Source organism: Canis lupus, chromosome 3, assembly GCF_048164855.1.
Source record: "Canis lupus baileyi chromosome 3, mCanLup2.hap1, whole genome shotgun sequence".
Lineage (NCBI taxonomy): Eukaryota > Metazoa > Chordata > Mammalia > Carnivora > Canidae > Canis > Canis lupus.
In genome coordinates, this window is record NC_132840.1 from 57,496,636 (window position 1) to 57,512,708 (window position 16,073).

At 47.7% G+C, this 16,073-nt stretch overlaps 1 protein-coding gene across 5 annotated transcripts in view; it reads left to right on the plus strand.

The window, feature by feature from the left end:
• Nucleotides 1-16,073, plus strand: part of ZFP3 (ZFP3 zinc finger protein) — a 91,060-nt gene that overhangs the window by 23,703 nt on the left and 51,284 nt on the right. Inside the window, exons 4-5 of one of the 5 annotated variants that reach the window (XM_072821596.1) lie at nucleotides 5,470-5,538; nucleotides 15,459-15,929. The exons of 3 other annotated variants lie outside the window; for them this stretch is intronic. The gene's annotated coding sequence lies outside the window, so the exon portion shown is untranslated. Of the gene's footprint in view, nucleotides 1-5,469; nucleotides 5,539-6,824; nucleotides 7,257-15,458; nucleotides 15,930-16,073 lie in introns of those variants that run through there. One more of the 5 variants, XM_072821595.1, reaches the window with a different exon arrangement.

Consider the following 16,073-nt stretch of genomic DNA (forward strand, 5'->3'; position numbering starts at 1 on the left):
GGTCCAGGAGGGTGAGGGATGTCCCCTTTTCACTTCAGAGGGACCTTGCTCTTCTCAGCCCTTCAGGAGGCTAACCCTAGTGCCCTCCAAAGGACAGAAAGGCCAAGGACCCCCCAGTGTGGTCTGAGGGTAAACAGGTCAGATTAACTGCACCCCAGAGCACGAAGGGCCCCTGCCCTGTGCTTTCTGACTCCAACAGAAGGTCTGCTCCTAGAGTACCCCGCAACTGGCTCCAGCCACCACCTTGGTCTGCAGGCGAACACGATCCCCCGTGGCTGAGGGGTGAGTCCCCCTCCTCTTTCCCACCCGGTGGGGCCTCATGGGGGTCTAGCCGTCACTGCTGCCAGGGGATGCCCCCATGGGAAGCGCCAGGCCATTTGCCACTGCCCTCTTCTTGTGGGACCCCCTAGTGCTGTGGGACACCCTACGAGTCAGTCGCCTTGAATCACATGATCCCTCTGGGGGATGGGACGCCGATGCCCCAACAGTCTGTTGCCTTGTATAGGTCTGATCCTTTATCGGGTCCGGCTGTCTTTTCACGCTGTCCTCCGGCTGGACTTTCGCTGAAACACCTCCCCATGGTCGGCAGCCCCATAGGTGTCTCATTGCAGTCCTGGTCGTCAATCAGGACCCTGACTCAGGAGCCCCTTGCAGAATATGTGTGGCTGCCAACCAGGCTAAATACGCACCCCCCTCCTTACATACTGGACACTGGCTGGCTCGCTGTTCCTCGTCCTAATAGATGCAGGGGCTCCCCCCTCATTCGTTTCCCTAATTCATGACTGTGATCATTGGGGCCACTGTGGTTAGTCTACCTTGGGCCTGGAGCTTAAAGGAACATTCCCGAGTAGCTGCTGAAACTCCTTTTGTTTGGGGGAAGTCCCCTGTCTATGCCGGCCCAACCTGCGCTGTTTTATTCCCTCTTGTTGGCGGGAAAACACGGTGTCTGCTCCTCTGTTGGAGCTGATGAGGTTTAAAACCAGGCATCCTTGGGGCACCTGGGTGGCTCAGCGGTTGAGCATCTGCCTCTCCCCCACTCTGTCTGCACCACCATGGATGCCACCTGCATCCATGGCTCCTAGAGCATCCTTGGGGCTTCCAGCACCATTGGCAGCTGCTCCTCCCATCACAGTCAAGGGCGAAGAACATCCCCTGGGACTTGCACCACCCACATCAGATTGCCCCACCAGGGCCCCAGGTGAAAACTCACAATGGGGAACAAATTGATTGCATTTTAAGCGGACCCAGGTGAAACATAATTTGGGTTTAATTAAGACCCATCTTTAGAGTTATCAGCATTAAGTATGAGACATTTTATTCTACCAAGGTTTACTGACGGTTAGTTAAGCTCATGATCTCTGTTACAATTTGTCAGCAAAAAAGGGGACTTAAAATGACGGTGAATCTTGTCTTTCTCAGTATTCTCATGGGTCATCGTTAAGATAGCCTTCAGAGGGGATCCCTGGGTGGCTCAGCGGTTTAGCGCCTGCCTTTGGCCCGGGGCGTGATCCTGGAGTCCCGCGTTGGGCTCCGGCATGGAGCCTGCTTCTCCCTCTGCCTGTGTCTCTGCCTCTCTTTCTTTCTCTCTCTCTCTGTGTCTATCATGAATAAACTTTAAAAATCTTAAAAAAAAAAAAAGATAGCCTTTAGAGCCTTTGGCAACCTGAAACTTGAAAGCTTGCTTGAGTGAAAAATTGGGACTGAATTTGTTGGACACTTAGGTCTTTTTCAAATAGGATGGAGTGCTGAAGCATCGATTAGTGATCGCAGGTTTGTGCTTTTGGCTTCCTGTTGCAGAGAAAAAGGATATGTCAGTATTGGAAAACATGCTTTGGGCTTAATTGATTTATAAATGTACCATCTAAAGAGTGCTGCCGTAATGACTCACAGTTGGTTACTACTTCATTTCCACGGGAGACTAAGGTTTCTAAAAGTTAAAATTCTCCTGAATGTAATTAACTTTGACAAGAATAAGGGAAGCAACTCTGCATGTGTAAGAAAAGTATGAGGAATGGGAATATGTTTTTGTTGAAGGTAAAAGAAGGTAATTTTGTCCTAAAGGAGATAGGTTGTTTGCAGAGTAATGGCTTGGGACAAAATCAGACTACAGAAGAAAGTTTGTAGAAGGTTCGTGAAGGGAAGTGTTTGGAAAAGAATTTTACATGTGGTGGAGATGGACTAAGGTTGAAAATGAGCTGATTTTAAAAGTACACTGGTGTATAATTGAAATTCTGCTTTCTCTCTGTTCAAAAGACAGTTTTCTTGGATGATTGGTCTGCTCTTGATTGTAAACAAAGTTGTTTTCTCTCCTCTTTGCCCAGGAAACCCAAAGTTTCTGTTTTGTCCTTCATGAGCTATAATCCTACATAGGCATGTGCTTTAAAACTTTCTAAGGTTTGGTGGCTTGGTTTGTTGGGCATCTGCCTTCAGGTCAGCTCATGTTCCCGGGGTTCTAGGATCGAGCCCACGTTGGGTTCCCTGCTCAGCACGGAGTCTGCTTGGGATTCTCTCTCCCTCTGCCCCTCTGCATGCTCTCTTGTGCTCGCTGTCTCAAATAAATAAACTAATATTTTAAAAAACCCATTAAAATTAAGATAGATAAGAATTTCCAGAACTAACTAAAAGATTGTATTCAAACTGATTAAGAATTAGTAACATGGGACTAAATAAATTGAGGAAGATGATTATGTTTTTGTGACTCTTGCTTGAAATTTTGGTGGCTCTCTAATAGTATTTGCTCTTTCAGATTAAGAAAACTTTCTCTTAAGATAGCTATGACTTACAAAAATGTGATAAAGTATTAATTTCATGAACAAATTGAAGCATTTTACTTTTCTCTTTACCTGAACACTCTGAAATTCACAAAGTCTCCGGGGTGGGGGTGGGGGGTGTTCTTTCCTAGCAGTTGTCATTTGCCTAAGTTTGCTAAGAATCTGATCTTATAAACAGGACAACCTTGGAAATATTGATTATTTTTCCAAGGCTTTCACTGAAATATCCTGTTTGAGAGAGACATGCACAGACTAAGATATGACCAGACAGCTTTTAGGAAGTAAGGTTGACTTTATGAAACATGAAGCCAATAAAGCCCCTTGAAAATGTTGGCCTGATACCTGGTTACAGAATTCCCAGCAGCCTCACCAGGTGAGTAAAGGATGTCACTTCCTGGCAGGTGGAGGAGCCTCAGGTTATTTTGAGGACCTTGGGAAGAGGAATTCACCCAGATCTATAGGTACTGTACTGCTGGCATCATGTCTGATGGCAAGTACTTGGCTTGATTTCTGGCCTAGAGAGGCTACTAAGAGTTTGATCAAGATTCCTCATAAAAAGTTCCGGCAGGGCAGCCTGGCTGGCTCAGCGGTTTAGCGCTGCTGTCAGCCCAAGGCCTGATCCTGGAGACCCAGGATCGAGTCCCACGTCAGGCTCCCTGCGTGGAGCCTGCTTCTCCCCCTGCCTATGTCTCTGCCTCTCTCTCTCTCTCTGTCTCTCTCTGTCTCTCATGAATAAATAAAGAAAATCTAAAAAAAAAAAAAAAAAAGTTCCGGCAAAGGGGATTCCTGGGTAGCGCAGCGGTTTAGCGCCTGCCTTTGGCCCAGGGCGCGATCCTGGAGACCTGGGATCGAGTCCCACGTTGGGCTCCCGGTGCATGGAGCCTGCTTCTCCCTCTGCCTGTGTCTCTGCCTCTCTCTCTCTCTCTCTCTCTCTGTGACTATCATAAATGAATGAATGAATGAATGAATGAATGAATGTTCCGGCAAAGGAGATTCTAAAAGATCTATACAAAAAAAATAAAAATAAAATAAAAATAAAATATCTATACAGGCAATCACTGTTCTTGCTGAGCCTATGCAAATAATTAGGCCAAGTTTATTAAAATTGTACTTGTTTTTTGGACAAATTAGTCTTGATTTGGTTATCTCTGAAAATAATGGTAGATTTTAGTCCCAAAGACTTTACTTATTTGAGAGAGAGCACGAGCAGAGGGAGAAGTAGACAGGGAACCTGATATCAGGTTCCATCCTGGGTCCCTGGGATCATGACCTGAGCTGAAGGCAGATACCCAACCAACTGAACCACCCAGGCGCCTCCAATAATAGTTTAATTTTATTTATTTTATTTTATTTTATTTTATTTTTTAAATTTTTTTTAAATTTTTATTTATTTATGATAGTCACACACACACACAGAGAGAGAGAGAGAGAGAGGCAGAGACGTAGGCAGAGGGAGAAGCATGCTCCATGCACCGGGAGCCCGACGTGGGATTCGATCCCGGGTCTCTAGGATCGCGCCCTGGGCCAAAGGCAGGCGCCAAACCGCTGCGCCACCCAGGGATCCCATAATTTTAGAGAGAAAAATTATGTTTCAGTAACACACCTTTGCAGATATTAAATTCTAGTTCTCATGGTCTTCAAATGCTTGTTGTTTGCCAAAGCTCAACAACTTGAGGTCAACTTCAGAGAAGTTGCCGCAGGAGCTTGTGTATAGACTATCTTCATGCTTGTTATTCTGTGGAGATAACAGGACCCCATGGGGATATGATTATTTGAACAGCTAGAAAATGGGATGGATTCTCCAACAATCTGTATAATTCAGCTAGCACCTTGACCAATTCTGTATGGCTGGGATGACAAAATCACTCCTTACAAGCCAGAGTGCACCGTGCTCTATGGAGTTAACTATGGACTTGTGGAAATAAGGGTAACCCCACTGTCTTCGTGATTGGATTGACTGATGCACCTGGGGATGCCCATAGCTCCCTAGAAAAGTCTTCTCCAAAAAAATTAAAAAAAAAAAAAAAGAGAAAAAAGAAAAGTCTTCTCCCACTTGCCAGCGAGTCCTTGTAATTAGGATATTGTTATGGCTAAACATGAAACAAAGAGGGCTTTTTTTTTTTTTAAGGTTTATTTATTTATTTGAGAGAGAAAGTGAGAGAGCATGGAGGGGAGCCGCGGGACAGGCAGAGTTGGGGAAGCAGGCTCTCCTGCTGAGCAGGGAGCCTGACATAGGGCTCGATACCAGGACCCCAGGATCATGACCTGAGCTGAAGGCAGACACTTAACCCACTGAGCCACCAGGTGCCCCAAAGAAACTTCCTGATGGTTTCATCCCTTTGCTGTGTTTGTCCTAGAAGCCACCTCTGTTGACATAAAATAGCAACTAGAAGTTTTAGCCAAGTACATGACAACCACCTTTAATAAAACCCATCTCGAGGTCACCCACAAATTCAAAAGGTGGCCCTCCAAAACCGAATGGCCCTTAATATCCTGACTGCAGCTCACAGAGGAACCTATGCTTTCTAAAAACAAGAGTGTTGTGTATGGACTCCAGATTTCCATTAAAATGGGACAGGGCTTCTAACTAACATGAATATTCACATTGACAGTTTAAGCCAATCCCTCCCTTCCCTGTAATGATTGGTTCACCTCTCAGAGTAGAAGATTTTGTCATCTGTCAATGTCCTCTCCCTAGGGTGAATCGTCTCCACCATTAACGGCCACTAAAACCAGTACGATCCAGAACCTGACCCGTGTTTCTCAGGTAACCTACATCCAGAGCTTACATCTGGGGATTGCATAGACCTCAAGACTCTTTGCAGGACAAAAAGCCACTTGAAGCTGTCTGGGTCAGGCCATACTAAGTTCTCTTGACCCCTCCAACAGCGGTGTAAAACTTCACGGCTTGTCCCTTTGGAGCCATCTTTCCAGAATCAAGAACTCCCTGACTGCAGATGAGGAGCCCTCCACCAAGCCACAGTTGCTAGCCTGTTGGAGATGTACACCTGTTCTTCAAATGACACTTGGGTGATGCACATCCAGGGGCCTAGGGGACCACACATCCAGCCCGTCCCTGTCCCTACTCTCTCACATTCCATTATTCTGTTTTATCTTAGAAAAACTCCCTGAAGGGATCCCTGGGTGGCGCAGCGGTTTGGCGCCTGCCTTTGGCCCAGGGCGCGATCCTGGAGACCTGAGATCGAATCCCATGTCGGGCTCCCAGTGCATGGAGCCTGCTTCTCTCTCTGCCTGTGTCTCTGCCTCTTCCTCTCTGTGTGTGTGACTATCATAGATAAATTAAAAAAAGAAAAAAAAAAAAAACCTCCCTGAATATTTTCCTCCCGAAACACGATTTCTCCTAGGCTTCGTTCTTGAACTTTTCCTTCAGGGTGACCTCTCTGAATGTACTTGGTCAGAAATCATACCTTACCAGGAGCTGTCCCCACACCCTGGCACCCCTGCCCCCCACAATGTCCTGCTGTCACGATACGATCATCACCCCTTCGGGGGACAAGGTTTGTCTTTCTCATAGTAAGCTTTGGGCTTCCTCCTTCCAGACCATGCAACACAAGGATGGATTTCCTGCAAAGAAACCTGCTCATGGCTCTCTTGGCTTCTTCCCTTCTTAGGACCCCTAAGGTCAGGGGTCCCTTTTCTTTAATCTCTTTGTTTAACTTGTCTCTTCTATGGGTACCTGGGTGGCTCAGTAGGTAAAGCATCTGCGTTAGGCTTAGGTCATGAGCTCAGGATCCTGGGATCAAGTCCCGGGTTGGGCTCCCTGCTCAGTGGAGAGCCTGCTTCTCCCTCTCCCTGCTACTCTCCCTGCTTGTGCACAAATTCTCTCTCTCTCTAATAAATAAAATAATAAAAAGCAACTTATCTCTTCTAGAATCCAGCAATTCCATATACAAATGATGATTCAACAGGGATTGCAGCCCATACCAGGAGGGTCCCCTCCCCAAACCCATAGACCTGACCACCAAGGAATTTCACCCAAATGGCCTAGTGGTGTGTTAATGTAATACCATGCTCTGATCTATGACTGCACAGGACCACCCCCCCATGGACTGAGAAGCTCAGGAGGGACATCTCTACACCCCACATTCAGCAGGAAGAAGCCACTGCAGATAATTTGTTATCAACGACCAGTAGGAGGGAATGTAGAGGCTTTGCCTGTTTAGGCAAACAGGCTTGAACCATGGAACCCAGAAAGGGTCCCCCAGTGACCCCCTGGCTGAACACAGGCTTGTCTGTCAAAGGACCCACCTCAAAATGGCCATAAGCCCTAACTGGCCAATGGGCTCCTTACAACCAGGCACAGTTACCAAAAAAGGAAATTCCATTTGTCCCCAGAACTCCTCATCTTCTCCCTTTCAAACCGGCCCCTGCCTGCCGCCTCCTGGCAGGCAGCCTCTCCTCTGCTGTTCTGCACCTGCTCCCTCGCAGTGTATTCAGTAAACTATCTCCTTTCTTCTGCCTCCGGTGAGTTCTTGTGACCTCCTGCACCACCAGCTCCACAGGATGGTCGCCCCACATTTGGGGGCCCCCATCCGATGAGGACAGACACCTCATTGGGACACACAGTGAGTCCAGTCCAGGGGTAGACTGACTTCCGGGAAGGCCAGAATTCAGGAGTTTAAACCAGCCATAAAGACTTCTTTCTCTCCAGCTCTTCATTTTGGTTGTCTCTGTGTTGGTTTCATACAGTCTTTCTCGGTGGAGGTAGATTTGAGTTCTCAGGCTTGTGGGAGAATGTGTGTGGCAATTACACAGAAAAGGATGCTGATTGGCTCCGTGTGGGTCACACGTCCAGCCGCCAGCAATCCCTGTATCCCACGGAGGAGGTGCTCTGATGGGGGGGCTTGGATTCCCGCGGGGATGGGGAAGGGAGCCACATTGCTAGGAGGCCTCTCAGGTGATGACACGACAAGGCAGGTGTTGGGTTCCCGAAAACTGAGACAGTTGTTGGGACAGGGAAAGTGGCCGATGTCCACCCTGGGCCAGCGTGGGTGACGGCGTGGAGCGCGTGCATGCTCTTTGGCTTTATCCCAAGGGCATCAGACACCTGTCAGGGGTTAACCTGGGCGGAGTACCTGGGTGTGAGGAGGGGGGCCTGTATCCCACTGCGGCCACCTGAAATCCTGAGACTCTGAGACCGAGACAGCACTGCCCAGCCCAGCTCCCTGCGAATTCCTGACTGTAGACGTGAAGGGGCTAGCGAAGTGATTGCTGTTTTCAGCCAGTAAATTTGGGAGTAACTGATTATGTGATAAAAGATGCTTCCAAACGGAAGCATCATTTGCTCCATCATATTCTCATCTGTCCATCAACAGCTTCACTTACGATTAAGGCCATTTTCCCATCACTTTTACCTACTTGGTGATGGATTTCTTCTTCTGTCAAAAGAGGCGGCACTTTAATTTGTGATAAATTGTCGTTGACAGTATTTTTACTTCATCATACATCCCCTGAGAGACAAGCTGTCAGCGTGACAGGTGGAGGTAGACCTGAGTGATTGTTAAGTGGGAAGGAGTTTTCGCAAGGAGACTAAATGGAAGCTAGTTGATGGTTAACGATTTTCACATTTTGATGAAATTTTTCTACCCAGACTCATAATTGTGGAGATTTAGATAATGAATATCTAGGGGATGCCCAGGTGGCTCAGAGGTTGAGCGTCTGCCATCGGCTCAGGGCATGACCCCAGGGTCCTAGGATCGAGTCCCACATTGGGCTCCCTGCAGGGAGCCTGCTTCTCCCTTTGCCTGTGTCTCTGCCTCTCTCTGTGTCTCTCAGGAATAAATAAATATAACCTTAAAAAAAAAGATTATGAATATCTAAAAAAACAAGGACATCCCCACCCCAACAGTCATCTTTAGGGCAGGAGTGTTTCCTTACTGATGAAGGCTCAGGACACTCGAATATTTTCATTGTTACTGCAGTGGTTTTAGGTGGCCTTTGAAATCTTCATGATTCACTGTGGCTTCTAATGTTCTAGGATCATAGAGGTGGGAGGCACCCCATCCTCTCTCCTTCCCTTCCACAAGACTTACTGGGCTCCTGTATGTGTATCAGCAGCAAACATTTATTTGTTTCTTTTTTTTTAATTTTTATTTACTTAGGATAGGCACACAGTGAGAGAGAGAGAGGCAGAGACACAGGCAGAGGGAGAAGCAGGCTCCATGCACCAGGAGCCCGATGTGGGATTCGATCCTGGGTCTCCAGGATCGCACCCTGGGCCAAAGGCAGGCGCTAAACCGCTACGCCACCCAGGGATCCCTGCAGCAAACATTTATTGAGCAATTCCAATGCACACCTGTCTTTTTCTGCATGCAGTTTTTTTTTTTAAGATCTTATTTATTTATTTGAGAGAGAGAGTGCACACAGAGGCAGAGGGAGAAGCAGATTCTCTGCTGAGCAGGGAGCCTCATGCAGGACTCGATCCCAGGATCCCGGGATCAGGATCTGAGCTGAAGGCAGACGCCTCACTGACTAAGCCACGCAGGTGCCCCATACTGCATGCAGTTTTAAAAATCTCTCGCTATGTAAATCAGAGACCAGGCAAGGTCAGGGAAAGAGGAGAGAAAGAAAGAGATTTTTTTAAAAAAGATGTTATTTATTCATGAGAGACACAGAGGGAGGCAGAGACACAGGCAGAGGGAGAAGCAGGCAGCTTCCTGCGGGGAGCCCAGTGCAGGACTCAATCTCAGAACCCCAGGGTCATGATCTGAGTCGAAGGCAGATGCTCAACCACTGAGCCACCCAGGAGTCCCTAAAATGATCTTTAAACGAAGAATATGATCTATTACTTTGTTTTATTTTTTTTAAGATGTTATTTATTTATTTATTTACTCATGAGAGACACAAAAAGAAAGAGAGGCAGAGACACAGGCAGAGGGAGAAGCAGCGTCCATGCAGGGAGCCTGACTTGGGACTCAATCCCGGGTCTCCAGGATCAGGCCCTGGTCTGAAGGTGGCACTAACCCGCTGAGCCGCCTGGGCTGCTCCTATTACTTTTTTTTTTTTTTTTAAAGATTTTATTTATTTATTCATGATAGTCACAGAGAGAGAGAGAGAGAGAGGCAGAGACACAGGCAGAGGGAGAAGCGGGCTCCATGCAGGGAGCCCGATGTGGGATTCGATCCCGGGTCTCTAGGATCGTGCCCTGGGCCAAAGGCAGGCGCCAAACCGCTGCGCCACCCAGGGATCCCTATTACTTTGTTTTAATCATTGGTTTTACCGCTTGCTCTGAGAAATGTTAACAAATTTACCAAAACTGTCTCATGTACATCAGATCACAGAAAACCCTCTCATGTACATCAGATCACAGTGGTAACAATGGTTATGTTGCTTCTAGAAAGGTCTTTTAGTAAGTGATTCAGTTCTCTGAATAACCCCCAAATCAAACACGGACAAAACATTCAGTTATTTTTGTCTTCACAGCAGAGGCCATTTCGCCCAGAATTGTGTGGACCACTAGGTGGCACTGGTTTGTTGCCAGCAGTGACATAATAGCTCAAAATGTCTTAAATCTTTTCTTTTCAGACGATAGAAAATAAACTTACCAGATATCGAGAATCACATGACTCTTGGCCCTTCCCACCTGTGACCTAAAAGTCTACCTTGTGAGAAAAAAAAAAGGCTATAAAACCAAGTTACATTTTTTTTTTTTTTCCAAGTTACATTTTAAAGCGAGTTTCAGGACACTATTTATACTTCCGCCCTTTCTCCCTCACTGCCTCTCTCACTTCCACAAATATTTATTGAATGCCCACCATGTGCCCACGCTTTCTAAGTCAGTGAAAATACAGTGATGAGCAAAGCAGCGGTAGTGCAGCACCTGTGGATCCCGTGGTTCCCTATGGATGGGCAGATCCTGGCGTAGTAACATGATGTCAATGTTGGGTTCACTGCAGAAGCAGATATGAAGATGTTTCCTAATTTTTAAAAAGATTTTATTTATTTATCAAGCCAAAGACACAGAGAGAGAGGCAGAGACTAAGGCAGAGGGAGAAGCAGGCTCCCTATGGGGAGCCCGATTAGGGACTCGATCCCAGGACCTTGGGGTCACGCCTTGAGCTGAAGGCAGATGCTCAACCACTGAGCCCCCCCCAGGTATCACTGTGGAATTATTTTAAACTAGGTTAGTGAGACACCAGAGATGTTTTTTTTTCACTTTGGACACCAGAGATTTGATCTATGAGATGTCGATTGAGTATCTTTTCTAAGCAATAGCGGGAAAGGCAAGGTACTATTTATTTTTAATGTCCTCAGAGGAAGTTTGTCTTGGGTCACTGAGATTTGCATTGTAGAGAGCTAACATGAAATGTATTGGAAAATTTATTTTTGTTTGGTGTCTCATGGGAGGTAGAAGTGTACAAGTTATGCAAATAAGCTTTTTTTTCTTTTTTTAACCATTAGGGAAATTTCATTTCTGGTAAATGCCACCTCCTACAAGTTTTTTAAAAAAAGGTTTTGTTTACTTATTTGCAAGAGAGAGAATGAGCGGTGAGGAGGGGCCGAGGGAGAGATAGAGAGAAGCAAATTTCCTGCCAAACAGGGAGCCCTGACTTGGGGCTCGATCCCAGGACCTGGAGGCCACTACCCCAGCTGAAGGCATGCACTTAACCGACTGAGCCACTAAGGTGCCCCTCTGCAACTTTTATTAAAACCAAAGCCATGTTCCACTGATACCCAATTGTAAAAAAATAAAATAAAAGGCCGAGGCATCGAATTTTAAAAAAAAATTCACGGGCTATTAGTGTAAGGATCACTTAATAAGTGACCAAGGGTATTTTAAGCAATTTAGTATTATTTCCCGATTGTGGAATATTTAAATTCTTCAACTGTGGCTGATCTAACACTAACTGCACTGAATTTTGGCAGTAAGGTGTGGGTAAAGACACTGAGTCTTACAGTTGGAAGATCGAGATGGCACAGTATCCATCATGTGCTCCTTACCACGGTTTTGCACAGAGTAACTGGCACACCTTGCTCTACCAACATGAAATGTGGCCGCTGCCACTTGCTGCCTGTGTATCAGTGGTGGAGGGCTTCTGGCCTCCCGGCCTTGACCTAGGGGCGGCTTGGTTCCCCATGTGGCATTGGCAGAGGTGCACGTGCCCTTGGGGAGGGCGGAAGGTACAGGTGAGGAATGGGAACACCTGACAGCTCAGGACGCATGTCTGGGCCCTAATGATGCCACTGATGCCACATGCATCTTGAGAACACACAAAAATTGGTTTTCTTCTGTTGGGAGCACATGCAGCCACTGGTGGGGTCACTGCGGGAAATGTCTTGAGGAGGATCTAACATATTTATGGGGTCATAGCAGGTAATGGTTTCTTTTTTTTTTTTTAATTTAAGATTTTACTGATTTATTCATGGGAAACACAGAGAGAGAGAGAGAGAGAGAGAAGCAGAGACACAGGCAGAGGGAGAAGCAGGCTCCCTGCAGGGAGCCTGATACAGGACTTGATCCCAGGACCCTGAGATGAAGGCGGATGCTCAACCACTGAGCCCCCCAGGTACCCCCAGGTTTCTTGGGTGCTGATGCAAGCGTGAATAGGTTGTTGCAATGCAGAATTCTCTGATTCTATGTAGAGGGTCCTTTTCCAGGGAGCGCTTAATCAGAACTGCTGGATTTAGCCTTTCAGATTCCTGATTTACTTGATTCAGTGTGAGCAGTGGAGAAGTCAGAGGTCATCTACTTCAGCTCTTTAATTGGTAGAAGAAATGAGCCCTAGGAAGGATCTCTTATTCGCACATTCCCGGGAAAACTACCTTTGCAGATGCTGCTTAAGTACGGTGAACATATAAGTCATCATCCAAACCAGGACGCTGTGGAGAGTGGAGAGGGCACCATTCATCCCACGGGGACATCCCACAAAAGCCAAAACCGTCCTGGGCGAACTGGAATCGAGATTCGTCTGAAGATGTAACCCTCATCCTGGAGGGGCCTGGCCTGTGCTGGGAACGAAAGCTGTGTAAACTGTGGAGAGCGGGGTAGTTATGCACTGTGAGAAGTGTGAGAGGGCTGGTGAGGAAGAGTGTGCCTGCCTCGGTGGAGGGGGGTGGTCACCTCCCCGAGAATGTGCGGCTGCAGCTGGGTGCTAAGGGTTGAGTCACCGTGTCAGGTAGGGAAGCAGGAGAAAGATGGTCCCAGCAGAAAGAAGGAATATGCAAAGCCTTGGCATCATTTTGATGCTGGGAAAGGGTCGGGGGGTGGGGGTGCTGCAAGTAGGAGGACTGGAGGCTGAAATGAGGCCAGCGGGAAGCAGGTTATCAGGGTCTTGCATGGCATGTTAAGGAGTCTGGAGGTTGTCTAGGCACAAGGGAGCCACTGAAAGATTTTTAAAAAAATTTTTTAAAGATATATTCATTTATTTGAGAGAGAGAGAAAGAAAGCATGAGCAGGAGGGGCAGAGGGAGAGGGAGAACCTCAAGTAGACTCCATGCTGACCCTGGAGCCCTATGCAGGGCTCATCTCATGACCCTGAGGTCACCACCCCCCTGGAATCAAGAGCCAGAAGCCCAGTAGGCCGAGCTACCCAGGCACCCCACTGAAGAGTTTTAAGCGGGGCCTTGACCTAATCAAATTGGTGTTCTAGAAAGTCCACTCTGACAGCAAGTGAACACCTGCCCTGGTCCTCCCAGCATCAACCAGTCACCGGGCCGAGGAAGCGAGAGCTTCTGGTTGGCCAGGCTGAGTCATAGGCTCGAGCCCCGAGGTGGGGGTGTGTGTATGCGGGAGTGGGGTGAGATCCCACACATGTGGTACCACCTGAGAGAAGAGGAAGAAGAGGAGCCCACAGGGAAATCCTGGGCTTCTGCTGGGAGGAGCAGACTGCATCCTGGGGAGGCGAACAAGAGTCCTCCACCCTGGCGGCATGGCCGGGCCCCCCACCCCCCAGAACCACACTCTGACTCTGGTCCCTGTAGCTCTGGAGAGGTCCACACGGCGAGGTCAGGAATGGTTGTCCTTGGTTGAGAGGTTTAGATTGTGGCGGGCCTGAGACATTTGCTGACCATGTAGGCGGACTTATTTTGCCTGGAGAGAGAGTCGGGCCACAGCCTCAGTCTCTGACCCACACGCACCTACTCCCCCATGTCCGATTCCCAGGAAGTGGGTGAGCAGGTGGGATGCAGGTGGGGTGGACCCAGATCTGTCTGCACTTGGAGTGGTGGGAGGAAGGTCCACGTTCATTTCAGGCCTCCCCTGCGGCCTCTCCAGCCACCCTGCCTTTGGATGCATTTCGGGTGAATCACAAACACCCGTATTCCTTCCCCTAAATACTGCTGTGTGCATATCCTGAAGCATAACTCAGCATTTGCTGGCAGTTTTTCTTTGGAGGTAAAATTATCTTAGGTTGAAGGGTGCCTGGGGGGCTCAGTCAGTTGAGTGTCAGACTCTTCATATCGGCCCCGGTCATGATCTTGGGGACCTGGGATTGAGCCCCATGGTGGACTCTGTGCTCACAGAGAGTCTACTTGAGATTCTCTCTCTCTCTCTCTCTTTTCCTCTGTCCCTCCCTCAACTCTCTCTCTCTCATGCTAAATAAAATTTTTTTTTTAAATGTACTTAGGTTGGGGGCACCTGGGTGGCTCAGTGGTTGAGCGTCTGCCTTAGGTTCAGGTCGTGACCCCGGGGTCTGGGGATCAAGTCCCACATCAGGCTCCCTGCAGGAAGCCTGCTTCTCCCTCTGCCTGTGTCTCTGCCTTTCTCTGTGCGTCTCTCATGAATAATTAAATAAAATCTTTAAAAAAAGGTGAACCCCTGGAACCCTGAACCCCCAATGCCTCTAACATGGTAACGGGAACAAGAGCATATAATGAATAGTGTCATTTGCCGAAAGTGAACTGACCCAAGGTCACCCATCCAGCAACGCCTGCCCCCTTTTCCCTTCATGGCAAAGCCCAGCTCCAGCAAGAACGGGCTGAAAATTGCCCGTGGTTCACTCCCCAGCATCTCTCACAGCTGGGCGTGTGCACCAACCAATCCAGGCCAATGATGCATCAGGGAAAGCTACTGGGGCTTCTAGGAAAGCTTTCCTCTCTGCTTAAAAGAGCTATCTGGGAGGAACTGCCCCGATCTTTTGTAACTTCAAATGTTATCGTGTGGGGGGATGTGATGGATGCCCAGAGCTGTGGCAGCTGCCTTGGCACCATGAATTGTACAGCTAAGAGAATCAAAGAAAAGTCAGCCCCTGCTCCTGAGTCTTGGAGCCTGCTGAATTCTGGAGTGTTTACCTGTAGGCTTGTTGTCTTGTGAGGCCATAATAGTCCTCGTTGTTGGGCCATCTTCCTTGCAGTCCACACCGTACTGACTGATACACATGCTTTGTGAGATCTGTGATTGGTGATTCCTGAGCATTCCCTGAAAACTATCGTTCTTGTATCATAAAAAATCAGACTTAACTGGTTTTTTTTTGTGTTTTTTTAAATTTATTTATTCATGAGAGACACGGAGAGAGAGAGTCAGAGACACAGGCAGAGGGAGAAGCAGGCTCCATGTGGGGGGAGCCCGATGTGGGACTTGATCCGGAGACTCCAGGATTACGCCCTGGGCTGAAAGCAGGCGCTGAACCACTCAGCCACCCAGGGATCCCCGACTTAACTGTTTATAAAGAAAACTATAGCCCACTTATTTGGTTTTTTTTTTTAAAGATTTTATTTATTTACTCATAGAGACAGAGAGAGAGAGGCAGAGACACAGGCAGAGGGAGAAGCAGGCTCCATGCAGAGAGCTCGACGCGGGACTCCATCCAGCGTCTCCAGGATCACGCCCCAGGCTGCAAGCGGCGCCAAACCGCTGCGCCACCGGGGCTACCCCCACTTATTTGTGATATGAGTGAACCACCTGTTCCAAAAGAGTTAAGATGACAGAACAGGGGTGTTTCAAAATGGCGGTCTTCCATATTTGTGGGGATTTTGCCATCATCATGGTCACCTCTAGATTCCATATGCTCAGAATGGGAACCGTCTTATTTCTACCTTTATTTATTGGTGAGTTTGGGCCTGGGGGCCCCTAGGGGGCTAGAATCCACAAAAAGGCCCCGTCAAATCTTGATAATGATATCAACCAAACTGGCAACAACTTTCTTTTTTTTAACCAAACTGGTTAAAAAAAAAAAAAAAAGGCTTTATTACAGGTACCCAGTATAACATCTCCCCTAAATCATACAGGCTCAGAGAGAAACTGCTTGTTTGCTTTGATCAAACTGATTGGTAGGTTTTTTCTGGCCAATGTTCAACATCTGATAAATGTTTACTAAGGGCCCCACCACGTGCCAGAGTCTGTGC